This window comes from Notamacropus eugenii, chromosome 4 (genome assembly GCF_028372415.1).
Source record: "Notamacropus eugenii isolate mMacEug1 chromosome 4, mMacEug1.pri_v2, whole genome shotgun sequence".
Lineage (NCBI taxonomy): Eukaryota > Metazoa > Chordata > Mammalia > Diprotodontia > Macropodidae > Notamacropus > Notamacropus eugenii.
Genome location: NC_092875.1, coordinates 57,584,788 through 57,610,631, shown reverse-complemented (window position 1 = coordinate 57,610,631; position 25,844 = coordinate 57,584,788). Strand labels below are relative to the sequence as shown.

Below are 25,844 nucleotides of genomic sequence, written 5' to 3'. Positions count from 1 at the left end.
ATATACATTAGACTAATAAATAAATGAAACATGGTAGATCTAGTTTGTCTAGACTTTAGAGTTTTTAATAGTTTATTATTTTTATTTCTTAACAATCTTTTTTATGAATCCATCCCCCTCACTACCTCCATCCCAAACTGAGATGGGGGAAGACACAAAAAATAAAGCCCTCAATGTATGTCTACATAGCTCAGAAAAATAATTCCCCATATTTGCCAGGTCTGAAAATGTATATCTCTTTCTACATTTTTAAGTCTGTTGCCTCTCAGGTAAGCCCTTGTGAAGATGGTAAATAGGGTCTAATGAAAGTTAAAGATGAGTTGATTATGTTTGGAAGAAACCACAAAAGAGGAAAAGATTAAAGATTAGTGAGGGAAAGGATGAATCAAAATTAAACTCACTGGTCTAGAGTTTGCAGTCTCGCTCTTCCCTCTTCCAAAAATCATTTCCTACAGTACCTCTCCCATTCACCCACATCATTCATTCAAACTGTAATTGATGGCATGTTTCATCTTGATTCTTTTGGATTCATGGTTTGCCATTCTATTGGTCAGAGTTCTAATGTCTCATTTTATAAATTGTCCTGTCTCTTTCTGTGCATTTTAATCTGTATTAGTCCATAGATAACTTTCCAGTTTTCTCTGAAATGATCCATTTCAGCATTTCATAGGGCACAATAATGTCACATTACACTCATATACCACTGTTTGCTTAGCCATTTCCCCAAAAGAAGACACCCTCTTAGTTTTCAATTTCGGCCTATCATAAAAAGAGATGCTATAAATTTTTTGCTGAATAGATTAAATATTATATTAAATATTAAATTAAATTAAATATTTCCTAAAAATACTTTTTACTCTTTTCTTTTATTTCTTTGGAGATATAGACTTAGTAGTGGGATAGTTTAGTCAAAAAGTATACAGTTTGTGTACCTAGACTGTAGCAAAACATTTGATAAAGTATGTCTTACTACTTTGGGAGAAGAAGATGGTGAGAGGTGGTCTAGACAATAGGAAATAGATTGCATGGCTCTCCTCAAAGTATAGGCATTGTTGCTTTGGTGTCAAGTTGTCAGGAGGTCTCCAGTGAAGTGCCCCAGGCATCTGTGCTTGGTCTATGTTATTTATCAATGAATGACTTTATCAATGAGTTTATCAATGATTTATATAAAGGAAGAGAGAGTTTGCTCATCCGATTTGCAAATACTAGATGCTAGACTGAATCTAATATGATTAATTTCAATACAGAATATAAGCATGAAGTCCAATGCTTGTAAAGCCGGGTTTTAGAACATGTAGATGCTACATAAGTAGAATTCTGGTTTGGGGAAGAAAATTCTCAAGAGACCTCGAATGACTGTATAAAGGGTAGAATTGACATGATAACTTTAGAGAGGAGACATTCTTCATTCCTGCTCTAAGAGAGAAAAAAACTGTGAAAGGTAACCATGGAGGGGAAAACTAACCCTGATTTTTGGCTATCTTATCTCCCTAAAGACTTTAAGAAACTCCTTGGGTGAGATCCAGACCCCTCTCTTAGTATATTTTCATGTATTTTCTGGTATATTGTAACCTGTAGAATTTCTCCAATTTTTGTTTGAAATCTACTTGGGCAAATAGGTTTACTCACCATTCACTATTTGTGATGGTCTTTTGTGTGAGCATTTGGTGAGGAGTCAAGCCTACAGGTATAAACTTGGAGTTCCTTCCTTTTTAAGGCTTAGCAAGCAGGGAAACTAGTAATCTTTTGTGAGGTTTTGTTGTTTAAAAATTTGTACCCTTAAATTATCAATTTAAGGGGGAGGGAGGGAAGATAGATATAATTCCAGTCCATATCCCTTCTCTCAGAGTACAGACAGAGAAGCCAGCAGCTAGTTTCATGGCCCCTTCTCTAGCTCCCCTTTAGGAAGGAATCTAAGTCCTTGAAGAGAGAAGCTAGATTCCATAGATATCTATCAGTGCCTCCCCCATGAGCCATATTTAGGCAATCCATGTAAATATACACATGTTACGCAGGCAATACACATACCCCCACACTTGAGTTTAAAAAATCAACTTTACAACTGCAGGATAAGGGAAATATGGTTAGACAGGAAAAATTTTCATTATCATTTGATAATGAAGGATAAGCTTTATATAAATTTTATTTATAGTATGATTCACCATAAAGATTTATGTGACAACCAAAAAAGCTAATGCAAACTTGGGCCACATTAAAACAGGCATCATCGTCAAGGAAAAGGAAGAGATATTGCCCTCCCTTCTTTGCAGACACAGGGGCCAATGAGTCTGGAACCTTGTATATACTGTCATGAGACAGCTGATAGTACAGAGGCTACAGTACTAGGTCTGGAGTCAGGCACTCATCAGCTGTGTGATCCAGGGCAAGTCATTTAATCTCTGATTGCCTCAATTTCCTCCACTGAAAAAACAAGGATAATAGCATCTATCTCCCAGTGTTGTTGGGAGAATCATATGAGATATTTGTAAGAAGCACTTTCTTAGCACAATGTGCTATCTACTTATTCCCTTCCCTTTCTCTGTTAGAGTAGGATGATGTTTTAGGTATAGTGAACTGATTTGTTTTTGTTTTTGTTTTTGTTTTACAAAGAATTGCCTTCTAGATAGGGTGAGAGATTCAGAAAAAAAAATAATTTTAGTGACTGAATGGAGAATAAATTGGAATGCAAAGAGCCAACTGAGGCCTAAAGAGATCAAAACACAGGCAGAGATTATTCTGAAAAGGAAAATGACGAATACATAACATGACCAATGTGGCTGCATATCAACCAAATCAAATTTTTCAAAAGCATAGAGAAAGTGGAAGCAAGAATGAGTAATCAAGGATAACTGCAAAAGTATGACACAAGTGGTATTGGCCAGAATGAACCAAAGCTGTTGATAGACACTGAGGATAATAAATGGGAGACTTTGGAACTGTGTTATAGGCAAAAGAGCAATCAAAGAACAGAGAGAAAACCACTTCACAGGGAGGGAGGACAGTGATGTATGATGGTGAATGGGATGAACTCTGCCTCATTTTCTTCTACTGTCTTTGAACTGAGAAAGAGCAAAGAATGGCGAGCCAGAAATGGAGATCTACTAAAGAGAAGACAGAGACAAAGAGACAGAGAGAGAGAGAGAGAGAGAGAGAGAGAGAGAATGGGTGTGTGTGTGTGTGTGTGTGTGTGTGTGTGTGTGTGTGTGTGTGTGTGTGTGTGTTTAAAGGGCCATCCAACTTCCCTCAATAAATTCAGATTCAAGTCTCCAGGCCTGAGCAAAACTAACTAGCACACTGAAAGAACTGGGAGGGCGATGGAAACACCACACAGCTCTATCTACACATTGAGTGAATGATCTGGGAGAATGGAAGAGGAGTTGTAAGACCTGATTTTTGAAAGATAAAAGAAAGAGATGGCAAACTCTAGGCCAGTGAGTTTGACTTTGATTTATTCTTTCCCTCATTCATCTTTAATCTTTCCTTCTAACCCTGCTGTCCCAAACACAACTGCCACCCATCCTTTTAAAAAAAGTACTTCAGTAGATCCCACTTACCATGTCATAAGCCATTAGTCTCTCTCTGGCCTCCCTTTCTCAGTCAAATTCCTTGTATAAGCTGTCTACACTCTACCTCTACTTTCTCTGCTCTCACTCTTTTCTAAACTCTCTGTGACTCTGACTTCTGACCATATCACTCAAGTGAAACCTTTATCTAAAGCTACCGTGATCTCACTTTTGCTTTCAAGTGCCCTGATTGAAGTCTTTTGCAAAAATATACCTTCAAATGTAAAATGTAGAAAGAGTACCTTAACTTTGGTGGCATCCTCATCATCATCATCATCATAGCTGGCATTTACATAATGCCTTAAAGTTGGCAAAGCACTTAAATATTTTATATTCTTTTGTCCTCATAACAACCCTGGAGGAAGATGCTATTATTATTCTTATTTTACACGTAGGGAAACTGAGGGTGACCAAGATTAAGTGACTCGCCCAGGGTCTCACAGCTAGTTAAATGTCTGAGGCCAGATTTGAAGTTGGATCTTCCTGACTTGAGATCCAACAATCTAGCCGCTGTCCCCCACCCCTTTGGACTCTACAAATTAGACTTGGAAAGTCTGACCTTTAGAACATCAAACACTGAGTAACTTATAAAGCTTATCATTTAACCAGTTGTTTTTCCTCAAAAGAAGCCAAGTAAAGTATGGCATAGGTCACTGGTACAGGTAAACTCAATCACTTCAGAGGCCTGATAGTGTAGCATGATCATTGGAGGAAATATATTTTCTATTCCTCATTTGAGTTGTCCTGAGAGGAAACAGTCACTTAGACCACTATTTTAGATTTGTTTGCTTGGTTTTTTTTTTAACTGTGGATTAGTATGTTCCCTTAGGCTAGGTCTAATCACTTGGATCAGGCATCTTCTGTTTCTCTAAGAAATTTGCCCCTGAACAAACTCCAGGGAGAAGGGATTGGGGAAGGGGGTGCCTAGAAGACCACCCAGGTTCCTGATAGAAGAAATGCCAGGAAGAAGTAGATAGAAGTGGCGATGACTGACCGAAAAAGTCCCAGATGGAGAATGGAAGGTGGTCCAGAACTATGATCAAGAAAGCCCCCAAAGGACACAGAAGACACGCTGTGTGCTGATTAAAGAAGCTTCAGAGGGGACAGTAAAGGCGACATTCCAATTGAAAATATCCCAGGGGGATCAGAAGACGAGCCAGAACCCTGATCAGACAGACAACTGAAGCACTCTGACATAGGACACTGAAATCTGTCATCCCTCTGAGTGGAGACTAGGGAACCACACCCACAGAAGGGAACCCAGCGAATAGAGGTCAGAATCAAATAGGGTTGGTCAAATCATCCAAAAACATGGCAGAGCATTGAGTCTGACCCCAGCCCTAGGTCATAAATCAAAACCTGAGGCTAGAGGTTTTAATAAACAGAAGATACTGAACACTAGGAAGAAATATTATGGATCAAGAATGATTCAAGAGGAAAACCTAGAATAAAAGAATGACTCCACAACAACTAAAAGCAAGACCTTGGGAAGAAAATGCCATGGTAGCAAAGACTATAAGAGTATTTGAAAGAAATAAAGCAAGAGATACAAAAAGGAATGCAGAAGTTGGGAAGAAACTGAATGATTCTGGATGGATTCTATAATGATCTAAAATCAAGTCAGGAAGCTTTGAGGCTAATTATACTCTTTGGGCTCTAGAAAACCAACATTCCCACTTGAATATTCTGATCATCCCTATTTACCAAGTCACTCTCCAACCCTTTCTTTTGAGTGGTGTTTGGAATAGGTTGTAGCCTTAAAAGACCAAAAGACCAAAAAGACCCAGCTATGTCTCTTTCTGATTGATTCTATAGGGCTTATGGTCTAGTATATCTCTGGCCATAAGGATCTGGTCAAGTGACGCCTTTCACAGACCCCCAAGGTTTGGCCAGATTAAACAACCATCAGACCTCTGGATTCATAGGTTCCCAAAACAGCCATTCTATACCACCCTTGAAAAAGAATTGCTTTCTTGTTATGAGGCCCTTGATGCTACTGAATGACCATACCCTTGCCCTCCATTCAAAGTTGCTTATTATTAGTTGAGTGATGCAAGATGACTCCTCTAACAAGATGGGTAAGTCATGGGAGGCTTGCATTTTTCATTGGAAATGGTACATTCAAGAGCATGTTTGTCCAGGTTTCTCTGCTGTGGAACCTTTTACAAATATCATGTATATAGTCTGAGACTTCCAGTCCCAGTTTCAGGGCTGTATCCCCTCCGCTAGCCCAATATGCCTCCACCAAGGAGGACTTAAGTCTTGGAAAACACCATTTTGCCTGGTTAGCTAATGGTTCTACCTGTTATGAGAGAAGTATACAGAAGTGAACTTCAGCTGTTGATAGAGTAACAGATGCTGTCAGGTCCTCCCAGTGGCTCAAGTGGAAAGCTGCATGGCCAGCACGCAAGAGAGCCTTGAGGGATGGAATGGAAAAGACAAGATTTGTATTTATAGTGATTCCTGAGTAGCGATTAGGGTCTGGCTTAGGGTCTGGGGCCTGCAAAGAGCAGCACTAGACAATTAAAGACTCTTCTTTAATGTTGGGACAAGTAGAAGAATTGTATTGTTGCCTCCTACTGCATACAGTTGTTTATAGGGCATGTTAGTTCCCATTAGAGACATCCCATACCTTCCCTTGAATTAAATGATCCGGCTGATGATCTTAAGAGATTAAGGACTGACTCCATCATCAATCTAGATGCTATGCAAGGTTCTATGCTTTGGTAAGTGTGAGACCTTATAATCCCATTAAATGTGTGTTCGTCCTTTGTTGCCAAAGAAGACCACACCATCAGAGAGATACTGACATAACTTGCACCTGACTTTGTTCTTGACTGAAGGAGGGCTGTGCAGGTCACCAGCCTCACTTCTCCTCCAGAGCCATCTGAATCCAATGACTAGATATTCATCAGGATGACTGGAGATGACCCAGGATGAGGCAATGGGGATTAAGTGACTTGCCCAAGGTCACACAGCTAGTGAGTGTCAAGTGTCTGAGGTGATATTTGAACTCAGGTCCTCCTGAGAATGCTACTTAAGTAAGAAGCTACTTCTGCTCAACAAAGCTCTTCATGCCTAGTATATGTTCAGAAATTTTGCTTAACTATCCACATTTGTTTTAAAGAGCTTTGTTTTTCTTCCTTTTATTTCAGTTGGGAGAATGGGAGAAAGAGGATAGATTTCGGTTGAGGAAAAAAATAAAATTTAGAAATATTAATGCCCAATGCAGAATTGGACTTGGCTAAAGCCACTCCTTGATTGAACTATACAGGCCAAAAACAAAGGCTTTGGTGTTATCTTCATTCTGTTGCTAATTCCTACTTCTTGCTTGAGCCCTGGCTGTCAAGCAAGGTGACCTTAATTTCTCCTTAAAACAAATGTGTCTCAGATATATCAAAGGAGTTTAGTCTTTGTCTTATGTAATGGCCAGTTCAGTGACAATAGCATTTGAGACTGATCTAGCCCTTTGAAAAATCCCTTAAATTCCCCAAAAGGAGACCCAAGAAGGGAAGATTCTGTGGCCCTCCCTGAGGGGTAAACTTTAAATGGATCATCAGGCTGAGTTACTTGATGCCAAAACAAGACTTTGGTGGGGAGGGGCTTTCCCCCCTCAACTTCCTACTAGAGAGAGAGAATTTACCTCAGGTATACCAAAACAGTACTTTTCATTCAAAACCTAGCTTCTTAAGGAAAGTTAGAAGACTTAATATCCACTGTCTGGACAATTCATCAACCAACAAGGGTTTCTCTTTCAGGGTTCCAGTGAAAGGAGTACTGTTCTCAAGACTAGGTATGCCATTTTCCAATTGATAAGTGATCAAAGGATATGAACAGGAAGTTTTAAGATAAAGAAATCAAAGCTATCTATAGTCATATAAAGAAGCATTCTAAATCACTTTTGATTAGAGAAATGCAAATTAAAACAGCTATGAGATATCACCTCACATCTATCAGATTGGCTAATATGACAGAAAAGGAAAATGATAAATGAAGAGGATATGAGAAAACTGGGGTACTGATCCACTGTTGGTTGAGTTGTGAACTGATCCAATCATTCTGGAGAGTAATTTGGAATTATGCCCAAAAAGCAACCAAACTGTGCATATTCTTTGATCCAGCAATACCACTATTAGGTCTATATCCCAAAGAGACCATAAAAAAAGGCAAATGACCTACATGTGCAAAAGTATTTACAGCAGCCCTTTTCATGGTAGCAAAATATTGGAAAGTGAGGGATGCCCATCAATTGAGGAATGGCTGAACAAGCTATGGTATATGAATATAATGGAATGATATTATGCAATAAGAAATGATGAACAGGTAGATTTCAGAAAATCCTGGAAAGACCTATGGACTGATGCAAAGTGAAATGAGCAGAACCAAGAAAACGTACACAGTATCAGCAACATTGTGTGATGATCAACTATGAATGACTCAGCTTTTCTCAGCAACACAATGATACAAGATAAATACAAAGGACTCATGAAAGAAGATGCTATCCATATCCAGATAAAGAACTGATGGACTCTGAATACAGATCAAGGCATTTTTTAAACTTACTTTATTCTTTCTCATGGATTTTTTTTTGGATCTGTTTCTTCTTTCACAACTGTGACAAATAGAGACATATTTTTTACATGATAGCACATTTATGAACTATATTAAACAGCCCACCATTTTCAGAAAAGGGGAGGAAAGGGAGGAAGGGAGAAAATGTGGAACTCAAAATCTTGTAAAAAATGAATGCTAAACATTTTATTGACATGTAACTGGAGGAAAAAATAAAATACCATTAAAATTAATTAATTATTTTTTTTAAAAGTCTAGGCATGATTGGTGATTTGTAACCTCTGACCCTCACATTCTTCCTTCTGCTAAAGATGGAGAAAGCATTCAGAAAAGACTGAAATGAGTTCTTGGCCCTAGTGAACTTAGACACCATTGGCAAACAAACAGTTTGTATGTTTGCCAGATCCATGTCCCAAAAAAGGGGTTCTACATTCTTCATCCGGGAAAAGGCCCTTCCTCAGTCACATTCCTGGGGGTTCATCTCTTACTTTCAGCCTAGAATTCACTTCTATTCAAAAATTTAATAGATTTTCAGTTTAAAATACCTGGGCATGTGCTCTTGGCAATAGGAAAGAGAAAGAATATAAGACACTTAGAGGCAAAGAAATGTTGAACACAGACATATAGTAAAATAGAAAAGCAAAAGTATACCAAAACCCAAGTGGGATTTGGAGGCTGACTAGCTTCAATTTTCTCCTCTTTTTTCAGAGGGTCCAAACAGCTTTGGACCTCCAGGTCTTCCCCTTTGGACTGATTCCCAGGGTTATTATCCCTGCTTCCCATAAGTACCATGATCCTTCTCTCTGCCTGCACTCTTGACTTCCAATGGACATCTTCCAGGGCCCCAACCTGCCCTGTCTCCATCTTTCTCCTCTCTTCTATACCAGTTCCAACATCCATTCCCTAAGTTTAGGCATCCATCTCTCTATCTTACATTCACTGTCTCCAGCACCTTCCAAGTAGCATGGAGCTCCTAGTCAGTTTTCCAGCCAATGTGACCCAAAGGTGAACCAACATTACAGAAGGACCTTATTGTTAGCAATAACAGCCATTGATGCCCAGAAATACTAGTCCTGGCCAGGTTATTTTCCTTCTGAAAAAGATATAGTGTCTCTCCCTAAAACCTGTCTACTAGTCTCTTTCAGTAGAATCATGACGAGAAAAGAGAAAAAACCCTTTAACACATGAAGGCAAGGTAACTTAGAACAATATAACTGACCCAACTTCCAGTCAAGTTTGTTTGCAGTGAAAATTCCCTGTGCCCAGCTCTGTCCAATGTTCAAGCTCCCTTCCATTCCTGTTTTTCCCTAGCCTCCTCTCCAGTCTCTTTCTAGACTCATCTCTGTCTTCTCCTCATCCCAGCTTCCTGTACCCATATCCATGCCCAGTCTTATCCTGCCTCTTACAAACTAGAACAACTCCCTCTGTAGTTCTAGGACCTTCTATGTGCCAGGTATGGTGTGCTAAGCATTTGCCATCTGCCCACAGACTACTTTCCTAAAGCTTCAGACATCAGGCTTCTCTCATCCAGGAAGCCTTTTAAGTACCTGTTCTCTGTATCTGCTGTCTGTAACTCTGGAAACCAGTCACCTTCTGTTGTCTGGGTGCCACCTACTCTTCACTTTTATCCAGAACCAGATCCATAGATCCTTTAGATCATACCTCAGACTCCACCCCTACAGGTAAGAGGTGAGGGTCACTGATCCAGACTGAAATCTGATCAGAAGCTAGCGCAGGGAAGGGAGCTAGAGATACAGGGCAGAAAAGACTTTGCCCTTGTTGTGAGCACAGATTAGTAGTAGGTTAAAGGACATGAGAGATTAGAAGCCAGGCTCCTAAGGTCATTCCCAACACTAATAGCTACCTTCTTGCTCCTCCCCTTCTTTTCCCTTTCCCAACTATGTGTCCTGGTTAGAGAGATAAGTGCAACCCTTTTCCCAAAGCCAAGATCCTTTATCCCAACTGTCTCAATATGGTGTTCCCTATTTCACCTTCCCTTCCCACTCCTTTCATCTCCTTTTCACTCCTTTCCTCTAGGTGGTACAGTGGATAAATAGCTGGACCTGTAATCAAGAAATCTGACTTCAGATTCAGATGGTTATAAGCTATTTGACCCTGGAACAAGTCTTTTAACCTCTGTATACTTCATTTTCCTCCTCTGTAAAAGGGAAGTCATAATAGCACTAATCTCCTGGAGATGTTGTGAGGACAAAAAGAGATAAAATTTGTAAAGAACTTTGCAAACTTCAAAGCACTACACAAATACTAATTATTATTGCACTATCCTATCCCTTTCCAATTTTTCTCAAATAAGAAAAGGAGAAAAATAGGCCCCAGGAAATAGCCAAGGTGTGAAGGACACCTGCAGTTTGGGGAATGCCTGGCACCCAACGGCTTCTGGCATTAACTGGCCTCCTTCTGGAAGGCAGAGACTGCCCATCTTGTCAATATCCAGAATCACCAAATTCTGTTGATTCCCCCTCTACCTCTATCCCATTATTATCTTTTCCTAACTTTCACCCTTGTTCAGATCTATATCGCTTCTCTCCTGGAGAGTTACAGCCAACTTCTAACTGGGCTTGCCATCTGCCTAATGTAGTACCTGCTTAGACCAGGCTTCTTGTTTGCATGGCCTGTGCTCCTCCTAGACAGCACCAACTGGGGACAAGAAATGCAGTGAGAGGAGGGGATTGGAGGGAAGGAAGGAAGAGGAATCACAAGGAATTACCCAGAACTAAGAATCAAATATTCATATTAAAAACTCTTGCATAATGCTTTCATCTCAGCTAGCATTCTATAGCTATCTTCAAAGACATCTACAATTTGAGATCCCAGCCTTTTCCATCGCTATGTTCTCTCCTCTCACTCTTTTCTGAACCCTCATCATTTTTGCTGGTTTCTCTGAAACCATCCCCTTCATCATTTCTTAGAGGATAATAGCATTCTCTCACATATATACCATAACGTGCTCAGTGATTCCCCAATTGATAGGCATTCCCTCTGTTTCCCAATCTTTGACACCAGAAAAAGAATTACTATAAATATTTTTGTATCTGTGGGTCATCTTCTTCTTTCTTTGATTTCTTTGGGGCATAGATCTTGTCCTCATTCATCTTGACCTCTCTGCAGCTTTTGACTCTCTCAATCACTTTTTCCATCTGGATGCTCTCTGTCTTCTCTGTAGTTTCTTTCTAGGGTAGAGGACGCTACTCCCTTGGTTCTCTTTCTATCTGTCTAATGTCTTCTCAGTCTCCTTCGATGGCTGGTTCCTCATCCATATCATGCCTGCTAATGAGGTGTCCCCAAGGCTCTGTCCTGGGCCCCCTTCTCTCTTTGCTCTATACTATCTCAGTGATCTCATTAGCTCCAATAGGTTCAGTTATCATCTCTATGCAAATGATTCCTAAACCTAGCACATTTTGGAACTTGCTTCTAGGAGCCAATTGTTAAAGTTTCACTGTGAACATTTATATCTCAAAAATGGGCCCGTGCTACAAGTCAGAGCTTGATTTATTATTCATTTGATTGTCTAGTCTTAAAAAGGGTAGGTGGCAAGTGTTAATAATTCAGATTAAACTTAAAAGTGTGTCATGCATTTTTTTTGGAGATCTAGTGATTAAATATTTGTCAGTATACCTCTGCCCAGATCTATTCATCCATCCCTAACCTCTCTCCTGAACTACAGTCACACATCACCAAACAATTTCTAGTCATCTCCTTGTCCCATAAGTATCCCAAACCCAACGTGTCCAAGACAGAATTGATCATCTCTCTCAAAAAAGCTTTCCTTGCTTTTGGATTTTTCTGTTATTGCAAAGGTCCTAGCTGTCCTTCCAGGCTCACGATTTCAATGTGTGTCATGCTAGAATCTTCAGTCACTTTTACCCCACAAATCTAATCCGCTGTCAAATCTTGTTTGTGCTATTCCATCACCTCTCCTACATGTCCCCTTCCCTCCGCTCATAGAAGACTACCAAGGTGACTTTTCTAAAGCTTAGATCTGACCATGTCACCCACTCTGCTCACTGAGCTCTAGTGACTCCCTATTACTTCTAGTGCTTTCTTTGTTTAGCATTGAAAGCTCATCATAACCTAGTCCCTCCCTACCTTTCCAGTCTGCTTATACTTTTGTCCCTTCCATGAATTCTGTGATCCAGCCATACTGGTTTACTGGATGTTCCTCATAAATGACACCCCATCTCTCACCTCCATATCAATATTTTCATTGGCTGGAATGCTCACCCTTTCCACCTTTTGCAAGAGGTCTTTCCTAATTCCCTCTAGCTATTAGTGCTTTCCCTTCTCAGATTATCTTCCATCTACTCTGTATGTATCTTGTATGTACCTATTATTTATACATTGACTTATTTGTTTATATATGAATTGTCATCTCCGTTAGAATGGAAACTCCTTGAGGTCAAGAATTCTTTTGCCTTTCTTTGTATCACCAGCACTGCACAGTGCCTGACACAGAGTAAGTGCTTAATAAATTTCACTGACCCTACGACTGAAATGGCTAGAAGGTTGCTAATTGTACTGCACAGGGTATTTAAAGCCAATTGTTCTCTTTGCAACTTCTCCCAATGGCTCTTGGCTCTGCTCTCTGAGGACAAACAGAACAAACCCACATAATAACCTCCCCCACATAATAACCCTTCAGGTACTTGATGACAGCTCTCATGTTCATCTTGTGTCCTCACTTATACACCACCAATTCCTTACACCAATTTTCAAATGACATAAGCCCTTCACTATACTGATAACTCTACACTGACTGTTCTTCAGCTTATCAATGGCCTTAAGCCATGGGGCCCAGAATTCAACATAATACTCCAGATGTTGTCTAATGAGGGTAAAGTAGGATGAGACTGAGACCTCCCTGTTCTTGGAAGAAATACACCTTTTGTTCAGACCAAAATGACATCATCTGCTGCCACATCACGTGGCTGGCTCATGTTGAGCTGCAGTCCACTACAACCTCCAGATCCTTTTCAGAATAACTGATGCTTAACCCAGTCTTATACTTGTGAAGTTGATTTTTTTGGACACAAAGACTTTACATTTATACCTATTGAATTTCACCTAGTTAGATTCAAACCAATGTCCAAGATCTTCTTGGGTTTTTATTCTTTCATGCATAGTATTAACTACCCCTCATCTGTGAATTTGACAAAGAGACAATGATAACCCCTCACCGTCTGAAGCCATTATCTATGCATATGACCTACTATTCCTTGCCTTCTGTCCTGCTTTTAGGTAAAGTATTGGAGACAGCTATGGCCTTATGAGCCTCAAAACTACCAAAAGTCAAGGAGCTGAACACATTCCAGGTTTTGTGCCAGGCAGCCCAGCATCAAGACTCTGAGGAATGAGCTGAGGGATGCAGCCCAGTGCTAGCTGAAACACATACACTTAGAAGTGAATGGGGTGAGGGCAAATGCTGTCTTGAAGCTGTGGTAAGTTTAACCCCATTCTCTGCGGAGACTGAAGAAAAGGAAATGCCCTGTAGTGTTGGGGAAAATGATTTTACTTTTGTTTTTGCCTTGTGATGAAAGTAAATATCCCTTTAGCAAAGTTTACTGATATTCATTCATTAAAAGGATCTGGGACACTAATCACTGGCAACTAAGGCTAGGGAAATACCAATATGAAGGCTTGCTTAAGGCAATAGAATTAGTGAAAGATACTTACAACCCCTCAAGGGTACCCCTTAAATCCTGATGCTTCTTGCCTTGTTATGGGAGAATGAACCCAAAGTATCCCTACTCAGGTAACTCATATCTTGTCCTCTTCTCCATAAGAATAGTATGAGATGCTTTATAAAATCTTGCTAAAATCTAGAAAAATATGTCCACTACATTCCTTTCATACACTAGTTTTGTAATCCTGACTCCCCCCCCCCCCAAAAAAAGACATGAAGATGGTCTGGTATGACCTGTTCTTGTGAAGTGATGGTGATTCTTTATGGTCCCTGCTTCCCCTATCTAGATGGTCAACAATTATTTCTTTCACAATGGATTCTAAACTTTTCCTAAGAATCAAAATCCTTGGCCTAGAAACTATGCACCCCATTCTTATGCCTCTTTCAAAAACATACCATTTTCCCTTCCCCAATCTTATGGTGCCTCTCCTGTTTGCCACAATCTGTCACTCAAAAATCATATCCACAAGTTCTTTCAGACACCAGGAATTTTGTTCACCTGGGCCATGTGATTTGAATTTTCAAAGAGGGAATAAATGCTTTTTTAACATCTCTTTATTTTTCTTGAGTATAAACTCCCTGCTAGTCATTTTTGACTTCATCATTTCCAATGGAACAGCAATTCTCCTTATAGAAATCAGAAACAAAATAAAACAGTTGAGCAACATGGTTTTGTCTCTACTGTAAATTATTATTGTCCCGTCCACTTGAAGCAAAAGTCCTATCCCTTTTTGATCTTCCATTTTTTTGTGTATGTAAACATTTACAAAAAATTTCCTTAGCTTCCTTCACCAGCTTCAATTCATTCTTAGCTTTAGCATTCGCAATTTTCATACGGCTACACCTAGTCTTGCTTCCATCGCCTGTACATTTCTTTTAAAAAAAAAAAATCCATATTGACTGGTGCATTAAAAATGCATCTAAACCGATCTCTTCAGATAAATCCCACTTACCCATCTCATCAGAATAGTTTCTATTTGTTTCTTCTTTTATTCTTAAGTATATTTCATCCTTCCGGGACTAATTTCCTCTGAAGTATTTTAGTCTGTGGGATCATACTTCTATGCCCTTTGAACCTTGTGAAATCTACTTTTCCAAAATCTAGAGCATGTGTCAGCCTATACCCAGACATCCTCTTCTATCATAAACTCTAGGAAAGAGTACTTACTTCTCCAGAGGTTTCCATCATTTCCATCCCAGCAGCCATTTCTCTCCTGTTGTTTTGAAAGAGATTGAGAATAGACTTTCTACTTGTTTGTTCCTCTGACTGTCACTAAGGCAAGTGAGAAATGTCTTATCTGCTCTGCTTTTAGCACAAAGAGAGTAAATGGCTCCAGTGCTTAGCACAGTACTTGTTTCTTAATAAATGTTGATCAATTGATTGAGTAACTGAAATCCCCAATCATTGCTATATTATCCCTTTCTGCAGGCTTGGGATCTCTTTCCCAACCTCATCTATTTCCTTCTGTCCAGGTGACCCACATGGCACACAACAACGACAAAATCTCTTCTATTTTGCCTCTTCTGAGCTTTAGCCACATTTTTTTGCCAGTTTCCCTCTCTGACTCCAGGATTTTTTAAGTATGATTTCTTAATATACAGTACTTCCCCCTACTTTACCTGTGCTGTTTCTTTTGAATAAGCTACTCCCATCCCAGAAACATGGGCCAGTCATAAATTTCATCCCAGTAAGTCTCTTTATGACAACAGTTGTCTCCCAGGGATAGCACCTCTAGTTTTTTTTTATTAACTAATGTCATTTTTCTCGAATTTTGTTTGCCATGAATATCTGGTTGTCTTAGCTACAAGTCTTTCTTTGGACGATGACTCTCTATGGTATCTAACTTGAGAGATAAAGATGGAAAATCTCTTTTCCTCATCCTTTTAGTTTAATACCAATTAGTTCTACAAGATACCTGGCAAAAACATTCTGATCAGTTTTTGTTCAGTGGACTTCACATCTGGCCAGGTATCTGTCAAGTCCATATTGAACTGTTGTCCAGAAATCTAAATCCCATTCTCAAGCACCATTTTCTTAGTCTCCATCTCTCCTGCACTTCTGAGGTTTACACAGAATAGATATTAACAAATATTTATCAAACAACTGCCAGAATGTAATTGTGACACAAGAAAACTAATGGATCAAGGTGACACACCCCCATCTCTAAGCTTTCAGTAAAAATACCTAAGATGAATAGTCAGAAAAATCAAGAGGACAAAATGAGGACAAAGGTTGGAGACTGGAAGTCATTGCAGGTGAAACTTTCTAGATATCAAACTGGACTGAAGCTAAGGATGCAACAAGTGTAGGGAAGGAAGAGTACATTTATAGCTTGCTCCCCACCCCCCACGCAATCATTCAAGGTCCTTGGCCTTTCCCCTACAATTTGTTGGGATAAGAATGCCTCAGAGTTCACATGGGTTATAAGGGTAAATGTGAGTTCTCCAGTGTTATTTCATAACGTGTTTACCCTGAGCAGTGTTTGTATATTTTTGTCTTGTTGATACAGATTTAATTACTATATATTTGAGGTTGTTAAGTTGGGTGAATTTTGTTCTTTAAAAAATACTCTGCTACTTTGCTGATCACATGTAATACATTTTAGAAAGGTCAAAAATATTGTTCTAACAAATAGATGGCACAATGGATAGAGAGCTGGACCTGGAGTCAGTAAGACCTGAATTCAAATCCTGACTCATATATTTATTAGCTGTGTGCCTTTGGCAAAGTCACTTAACTTCAGTTTCCTCAAGTATAAAAATAGAGAGAATAAAGCACCTTCCTCTCAGGATAGCTATAAGGATCAAATGAAATTATAAATTATAATGTACTTGGTATGTGCTGTATAAATAATAGCTATTATTATCTTTATTATTTTTTAAGTTTTGTTGCCTAACAGAATAAGATTCATCTATTTGGAATTACACCCTTTTATGTGTCAAAATATTGACTTCTTTTATATAGTCTCTCCATCCTTGACTTCCATGACGCTATTCTTACAGATATCCTCCTAGCTCTCTGACTACTGCCAGACCTAGAGGCCTGTATTGGGCTACCCGAGTCTTTCCTACCTCACCTCCGAGGTCTTCGGCTGGCCAAACCGGATAAACGTATGAGAGAAAGGACGTTCCAGAGTCGAACAGGGGTTGAGCTTTATTTCAGGGTCCAGGTTACAAGTGCAGGGGAGTCTTCCTTAGGAGGAAGAGGGGGAGATTTCCTAAGGAGGCTACACCGAATATCAGGAAATCTAAATCCTCCAGCTCCCCAGGGTATTGTTGCTCGTAAGCAGTCATTTGCTCTCCGACCGCTCCCCATTTTTCTCTTGATATTCCTGCCTGCTTGAGCCAAGGAGAAACTTTCCAAATCCTTTTACAAAATTCTCGGAGGTCATCTAACTCTATTGTGACCCCCGCCTTCCTGCATTCCCTGTGAAGTTTCTCAGCCCAGACCTCCTGTTCCTCTGGCTTTATTACTGGCAATAGATTCCCCATCTCCGCCCTTTTCCCAGGGGTTTGGGAAGCTTCTCTCCACTTTCTCTCCTTCCGAATCTAGGATTCGGGACTCGCTTCTTTCACAGCCCCTTCCGGGTGTACCCCAAAAGCACCCAGGATTATCTACGCTCCCAATCCCTGTTGGGGCACCAACTGCCAGGCCTAGAGGCCTGTATTGGGCTACCCGAGTCTTTCTTACCTGTCCCAGGTCTTTGGTTGGCCAAACCGGATAAACGTATGAGAGAAAGGACGTTCCAGAGTCGAACAGGGGTTGAGCTTTATTACAGGGTCTAGTTACAAGTGCAGGGGGGTCTTCCTTAGGAGGAAGAGGGGGAGATTTCCTAAGGAGGCTAAGCTTAAGGGATTGGAAGTAGAAGTACAAGCGGGGAGAGAGGGGGAGGGGAGAGAGGAAAGAAAAGAAGCGGAGCCTACTGTCCTCTTTGGCTCCACACGTGCTAAGAGAGAGCTTTCAGGCTTCCTCAATCCTATTTAACCTTCAGCCGCACAGTTTGCATCTCAATACCGTGCTGTTAGGTAACTAGGTGTGCTCCAATCCGGGACAATCTCGAGGGCAGGGAGACTCCACCCATCAGGTATCTCCGGGGGAGAGGCGGAAATACCCGAGCTAGCCGAGCTAGCTCAGTCTGACCTTCTCGAACCCCCGCTGTTCATGGAGGGCCTCGTAAGACTCTAAGATTTAGAAGTCCCACTTTTACCCGCCCGAGACCATCCACATGGATTTGAGCTTCCAATCCCAACAGACTACTTCTCCTATCTCTCTTTTGCAAGACACTACATTGCTGAAACCTCTCCATCACTAGGTATATGTTATTTTGTGGCCCCACTGCCCAAGATAGGGAGTACATATATTCCTTGTTCCTCATGGTATCTTCTATATCCTCAGCCTACTGTCATTACTAAACAAGGTTCATTTCATCTGTCTATATAACCTTCTCTAGGTCCTCATAACAGTATTCTACCAGCCCTCAAGTATTCTCCTTTCTCTAGAAGTTCTTATCATCTTCATTTTCACACCAAACCCTCCCTCATAATGTGACATTTGAATATCATATTGATGGGTCCTCAAACACATTGACCTCCCAGTTCACCAACCTCCTCGATTCCCATGGTTTACACATTTCCAGAATAGAAATCTCTGCTGAAGTCCTACTAAGCAATCAACCCCATCTCCCTTGGAAGATCTCCAATGAAGGTCAATCCACTACTTCCCAAAAGAGCCCATTCCACTTTTGGAAAATTCTAATTGTCAAAAAAAAAAAAAAAGTTTTTACTTACATAAAGCTCTAATCACTTCCTTGTAACTCAGTCATTTCTTTTAGACCTGACCTCTGGTGACAAGAACAAGGCTAATGACTGTATTACTTGTGAGCATTTCATTTACTTAAAGACAATTATTGTGCACTTTCCTCAGTCTTCTTTTCTATTCTTTCAATGCTACCATCAGCTACATTATTCTGGAAACTATACATATCCCATTTCACACTAAGTTCATATCGGCTTCTATGACACATTGTCAACTCATATGGAGCATCATGACAGTCCATGAAAATTCAGAGGTCTTCTGTAGCTGTGTCTACTCTATCCTGTGCTCTGGCAGTTGACTTTTTTAACCCAAGTAAAGGACTTGATATTTATCTTCAAAACATCTTATTGTATTAAATGTGGCCTATTATTCAAGCCTATAGGGTGGGGAAGGCAGAAATTTCAGTTTGGTCCTTCAACTATCCCTCACAGCTATCCCTCACAGATTCATGTTATCTAAAAATTTAAGAAACACATCACATGTCCTTTCAACCAAGTAAGTGAAAAAAATGTTGAGCAGAACATGGTGGAAGTTCAAAACATGTGGAGTCACATTACAGAATCTTCTTCAGTGTAGATGTCAATCCGCTAATCACTACATTGATCACCAACTATGAAATTCTGTGGGATTCTGTGTGACCCAAGGGGGAAATTGAAGAAGAAAAATGCTTCCAAGCAATAGACAGTAACAAATGATTACAGTAATCTTGTGTTTGGCAAATGTAAAGATTTAAGCTTTTGGAATAAGAATTCATTGTTTGAAAAAACTTGTTGAGAAAATGAAAAAGCAGTCTGGCAGAAATTGGGTATAGATCAATATCTGACACCATTTACACCTTTTATAAGATCAAAATGGATACAAAAAATAGATATCAAGGGAGATATCACAAGAAATTAGAAGAGGGGGGCGGAGCCAAGATGGCAGAGTAGAAAGACACACATACGCAGGGTCTCCCCACACAGCCCATAAAATACCTGTAGAGAGGGACTCTCAACAAATTTTGGAGCAGCAGAAGTGGAAAACAACAGAGTGGAGAAGATTTCCAGCCCAGGGTGACCTGAAAGGCCCACAGGAAATGTTGGTTGTGCAGGACATGGAGAGGAGCGTGGAGCCCAGCTCAGGCTTGGCCAAGTGGCAGTGCGTGACAAGACTCTGGAAGGAGGACACCTTGGGGGTGGAATCTCCAGTCATAGCAGTGGATCCTCAGATCCCTCAACCCACAGGCACCAAAAGTCAGTCACAGGGTTTTTTCAGCTGGCCAGGAAGGGAGAAGGGCCTTCCCATAGCTCCAGCCTCAGGCAGCAGACTGCAGAGGCCACATTGGGCAGGCAGCAGAAGTTGTGACGGCAGCCCCTACAGCAGCCTGCATACATTGTTGGATTGTAAAACCTCTGGGGGCACTGAAGAGCTGAGTCTTGCCTCAGCCCTGTGTGGAGGCCCTGGGGGAGCTGGTCTTTGTCTCACACTGAATGGCAGCCCTGCGCATCCAGCTTATCTGAAAATCAGCCCCAGCGCTGACTTGGTGGAACTGGAGGCCAGGTGGCTGAGGAGAGGTAAATGCTAAGATTCTGGACACAAAAATCTCTCCCTGCTTCCAAATCAGTGTACATGCTGGATTGTGCCACCTTGGAGGAACTGAGATATTACAGATTCCCAGAGTATACCCTACTCTTGACAAAGGACCCAAAAGTCAAGTAACTGGTTGGTAAAATGCCCAAAAAAGGGGGAAAAAAATAAGACCATAGAAGGCTACTTTCTTGGTGAACAGATATCTTCTCCCATCTTTTCTGATGAGGAAGAACAATGCTTAACATCAGGGAAAGACATAAAAGTCAAGACTTCTGTATTCCAAACATCCCAAATAAATAGTCAATGGTCTCAGGCCATTGAAGAGCTCAAAAAGGATTTTGAAAATCAAATAAGAGAGGTGGAGGAAAAACTAGGAAGAGAAATGAGAGAGATGCAAGAAAAGCATGAAAAGTGGGCCAACACCTTGCTAAAGGAGACTCAAAAAAATGCTGAAGAAAATAACACCTTGAAAAATAGGCTAACTCAATTGGCAAAAGAGGTTCAAAAAGCCAATGAGGAGAAGAATGCTTTCAAAAGCAGAATTAGCCAAATGGAAAACGAGGTTCAAAAGCTCACTGAAGAAAATTGTTCTTTCAAAATTAGAATGGAACAGATGGAGGCTAATGACTTGATGAGAAACCAAGAAATCACAAAACCAAACCAAAAGAATGAAAAAATGGAAGATAATGTGAAATATCTCATTGGAAAAACAACTGACCTAGAAAATAGATCCAGGAGAGACAATTTAAAAATTATGTAACTACCTGAAAGCCGATCAAAAAAAGAGCCTGGACATCATCTTTCATGAAGTTATCAAGGAAAATTTTCTTGATATTCTGGAACCAGGGGGCAAAATAAATATTGAAAGAATCCACTGATCACCTCCTGAAAGTGATCCAAAAAAAGAAACTCTTAGGAACATTGTGGCCAAATTCCAGAGTTCCCAGGTCAAGGAGAAAATATTGCAAGCAGCTAGAAAGAAACGATTCAAGTATTCTTGAAATACAATCAGGATGACACAAGATCTAGAGGCTTCTACATTAAGGGATTGAAGGGTGTGGAATATCACATTCCAGAAGTCAAAGGAACTAGGACTAAAACCAAGAATCACCTACCCAGCAAAACTGAGTATAATACTTCAGAGGGGAAAATGGTCTTTCAATGAAATAGAGGACTTTCAAGCATTCTTGATGAAAAGACCAGAGCTAAAAAGAAAATTTGACTTTCAAACACAAGAATCAAGAGAAGCATGAAAAGGTAAACAGCAAAGAAAAATCATAAGGGACTTACAAAAGTTGGACTGTTTACATTCCTACATGGAAAGACAATATTTGTAACTCTTGAAAACTTTTTTCAGTATCTGGGTAGTTGGTGGGATTACACACACACACACACACACACACACACACACACAGAGAGAGAGACAGACAGACAGAGAGAGCACAAGGTGAATAGAATAGGATGGGATCATATCTTTAAAAAAATGAAATTAAGTGGTGAGAGAGAAATATATTGGGAGGAGAAAGGGAGAAATGGAATGGGGCAAATTATCTCTCATAAAAGAGGCAAGTAAATGACTTTTCAGAGGAAGGACAAAGCAGGGAGGTGAGAGAAAAAACATGAAGTTTACTCTCATCACATTCGACTAAAGGAAAGAATAAAATACACACTCATTTTGGTATGAAAACCTATCTTACAATACAGGAAAGTGGGGGAGAAAGGGATAAGCAGGGTGGGGGGGGGATAATGGAAGGGAGCAATGGGAGGAGGGAGCAATTAGAAGTCAACACTCTTGGGGAGAGATAGGATCAAAAGAGAGAATAGAATAAATGGGGGGCAGGACAGGATGGAGGGAAATATAGTTAGTCTTACACAACATGACTATTATGGAAGTCATTTGCAAAACTTCACAGATATGGCCTATATTGAATTGCTTGCCTTCCCAAAGGGAATGGGTGAGGAGGAAGGTATGAAGAGAAGTTGGAACTCAAAGTTTTAGGAACAACTCTTGAGTATTGTTCTTGCAACTAGGAAATAATACAGGTAATGGGGTATAGAAATTTATCTCGCCCTATGGGACAAAAGAGAAGATGGGGATAAGGGAAGGGAGGGATGTCAGAAGGGCAGACAGATTGGTGATAGGAGTAATTAGAATGCTTGGCATTTTGGGGTGGGGGGAGGGGAGAAATGGGGAGAAAATTTGGAACCCAAAAATTTTTTGGAAATGAATTTGAAAACTTAAATAAAGAAATTAAAAAACAAAAGAAATTAGAAGGAAAAGGAACATACTACCAAATTTATGGAGAGAAGAATTTATGAATAAATAAGAAATAGAGATCATTGTGAAAAATAAAATGGATAATTTTAATTACATTAAATTAAAAAGATTGTACGAATAAAACCAACGTAACCAAGATTAGAAGGAAAGCAGAAGAAGGGGGGGGATTTTTACAAACAGTTTACCAAATAAAGATCTCATATCTCAAACATATAGATCATTTTGTCAAACTTATAAGAATATTATTAACTTCATTAACTTTGATAAATGGTCAAAGACACTTAAAATCCAGGAGTCAAATGCAATTGATCAATGGTCAAACGCAGTTTTTGGATGCAGAAATCAAAGTTATATATAATCATATGAAAAAATGTTCTCTAGAGAAATACAAATCAAAACAGTTTTGAGATCATCTCACACCTATCAGATTGGCTAAAATGATAGAAGGGGAAAATGACAAATATTGATGAATACATGGTAAATTAGGACACTAGTACACTGTTGGAGGAACTGTGAACTGATCTAACCATTTTTGAGAACAATCTGAAAGTATGCCCAGAGTTATAAAACTATGTCTACCTTTCACCACTATTAGGGCTGTGTCCTAAGGTGACCAGGGGAAAGGGAAACTAATCTATATGTTCTAAAAAATTTATAGCAGCTTTCTTTGTGGTGGTGAAGAATTGGCAATTGAAGGGATACCCATCAATTGGGGAGTGGCTAAGCAAGTTATGGTATATGATTGCAATAGAATACTACTGCGCTGTAAGAAATGATAAGCAAGTTGATTTTAGAAAAACTCGGAAAGACTTGCATGAAATAATGAAAAGTAAAATAAGCAGAAGGAAGAGAACACTGTATGTAGTAACAGCAATATTGTTCAGAGAATAGCTGTGAATGACTCAGTTACTCTGAATATTATAAATACTCAAATCAACTACAAAGGACCATGAAGGAAGATGCTACCCTCCTCCAGAGAAAGACATGATAAATAGAAGTATACATAGTGTGGTTTTACACTGTTGTGGCTTGTAATTCATCCTTTGTTCTTAAAGTAGACCAATGACATCAGAAGGGTGATGTCTTTACTTGAAAGTGAATTGGATTTAAGTGGGTCAGAGTTGTGCAAAGTCATCAGCTTCACTTTCTCCTCCAAAGTCATTGGAATCCAAAGTCAAGACAACTGGCGATGGCCCAGTGGTTTTATATAATATGTTAGTGTCAAGTGGTAGCCTTCTCTAGTGCTGGGTGAGGAGGAAAGAAGGAAGACAGTTTGGAATTTAAAATGGAAACAAAAAATATATAATTTTAAAAAAAAATTTTAAATGCTTCCAAGATTTCCAGATAGGATCCTAGGGAATATGGTAGAGTCATTAATAGGAGTGAGAAAATTGGGAGGAGGGACAAATTTTGAAGGTAAGGTGATGAGCTTGGTCTTTTCCCATTGAGTTTATGAAGATATCTAATCAGGTCTAGAGGTCATCAGAGAGGTTAGAACCCAGGGGTCCTTGCATATATTATTAACTGGTAATTCAGTCAGCCCCAAATTCACCTGTGCTATCGTCTAGGCCCTTCCCATCACAAGAAGAGTGTAAGAGATTTCCTCAAATACCTTGCTGAAATCCACCGATCAGGAATGTAGAAAGAGAAGCAATGTCAGGAAGACCTAGTTAAGGGAGTGTCCAGAAAGGAGTGGTGGTCAGTGGTGTATAATGCTGCACAGAGGTCAGGAAGGAGGAGGACCCAGGATTGGGGAAGAAGGTATTGAATTTGACAATAGTTGCCTGGGAGAAAACAGTTTCAGTTGGGTGGTAGGAGTGAAGGTCAAAATGCAAGGCATCCAGAAGTGAGAAAAAAGGTGAGCACATGCAGGTAACAAGCATAGAAAGGTTTTTTCCTAGGAGTTTGACTGTGAATGAAAACAGAGACAAAGGATAAGCCTGAGGCAACCATAGGAGCAAGTGAAGATTGTCTAAATATGGGGAAGATCTAGGTATGCTTGAAGACAATGAGGAAGAAATCAGTGGATAAGAGTATATTGAAAACTAGATAGGGAAGAGATAATCAAAAGTAGGAATCCTGAATCTGCCAATTCCCACCCATATTATGCCTTGGGCCAGTGTTTCTTTAGCTGTAAAATGAGGAAATTGGACAAAGTGGCCCTAAGGTCCCTTCCCACGCTAAATCTGATTATAGTCTGTTGTCTTAAAACATTCCAGCAGAGGGAGCTCCAGGATACATAATCCATTCCCCATATACTATTGTGGTTGTTCTTCGTTCTCCAGGAGGACCATGACAGCAGGGAGATGATAACATGACTTGCAGTTGACTTAGATTTGAGGGAGGAGGGCTTGTGCAAGGTCACCAGCCTCACTTTCTCCTCCAGGGCCACCTGGGTCCAGTGGCCAGATAGTCATCAGGATGACTGGAGTTAGCCCAGATACCATAGCACTGAATTCAAAGGGTGAAAGGCAGGGACATTTTCCCCTCTATACAAGGTCAGGCTGATTGCTGAAGATGGAAGACCCAGCACTCAGAGATGGAATTCTGTGAACCTTAAGCTAGTCACTTAGCTTCATTGGGAACTTCAGCTCTATAAAGAGGTAAAGGAACGAACATGATGATTCCTGTATCCTGTCTCAAGGGATTATGAGTAAAAGTTCTTTGTAAGCATTAAAATACTGTAGAAAGGGAGCTGCTGTGATATTCCTCAGCCCTGGATTTAAGCGCCTCCACAATCTACCTTCACCCAGATCTGGCTGCCCTGAATTCAATTCAATTCAATAAATATTTACGAAGGACCTTCTACGTGCCAGGTATGGTGCTAAGCATTTGCCATCTGCCCACAGACTACTTTCCTGAAGCTTCAGACACCAGGCTTCTCTCATCCAGGAAGCCTCCTAGAGTCAGACAGATGACCCAGTACTAGGATCCTGCTAGGCATATCATGCCATCCCTAGTCCACTTGGGATGAGACAAAGGGGCAGATGTAGAATGTGAAGAGGAAAGGCAATCATCAGGTATTATACACCAAGAAGCCCCCACTTGGTTTTCTTTGGTACTGGAAAAAAAAAAAAACTAAGCCTACTCTCTATCATCAAAGAACCCTGGAGAGTGAAACCCCCAGGGAATCTCCCCCGCTTAAAGAATGAAATCCAAGCTATCAATAGCCATATGGAAAAAAATGTTTCTAATCACTAATAATTGAAGAAGTTCAAATTAAAACAACCGCGAGGTTCTACCTCACATCCATCATATCAGCAAACATGACAAAAATGAAAAAATGAAATTGTTGGAGGGGTGGTAGGGAGATGGACACATTGAAATACTTTTAGTGAGCCTGTG

General features: G+C 40.1%; 1 protein-coding gene across 1 annotated transcript in view; it reads right to left on the bottom strand.

Annotated features, from left to right (window-relative positions):
• LOC140499583 (cytochrome P450 4F2-like) overlaps window positions 1-9,791 on the bottom strand; it is a 72,641-nt gene extending 62,850 nt beyond the window's left edge. Inside the window, exon 1 of the mRNA XM_072601196.1 lies at window positions 9,683-9,791. The gene's annotated coding sequence lies outside the window, so the exon portion shown is untranslated. The remainder of the gene's footprint in view (window positions 1-9,682) is intronic.
• Between the last annotated feature and the right edge of the window lie 16,053 nt (window positions 9,792-25,844).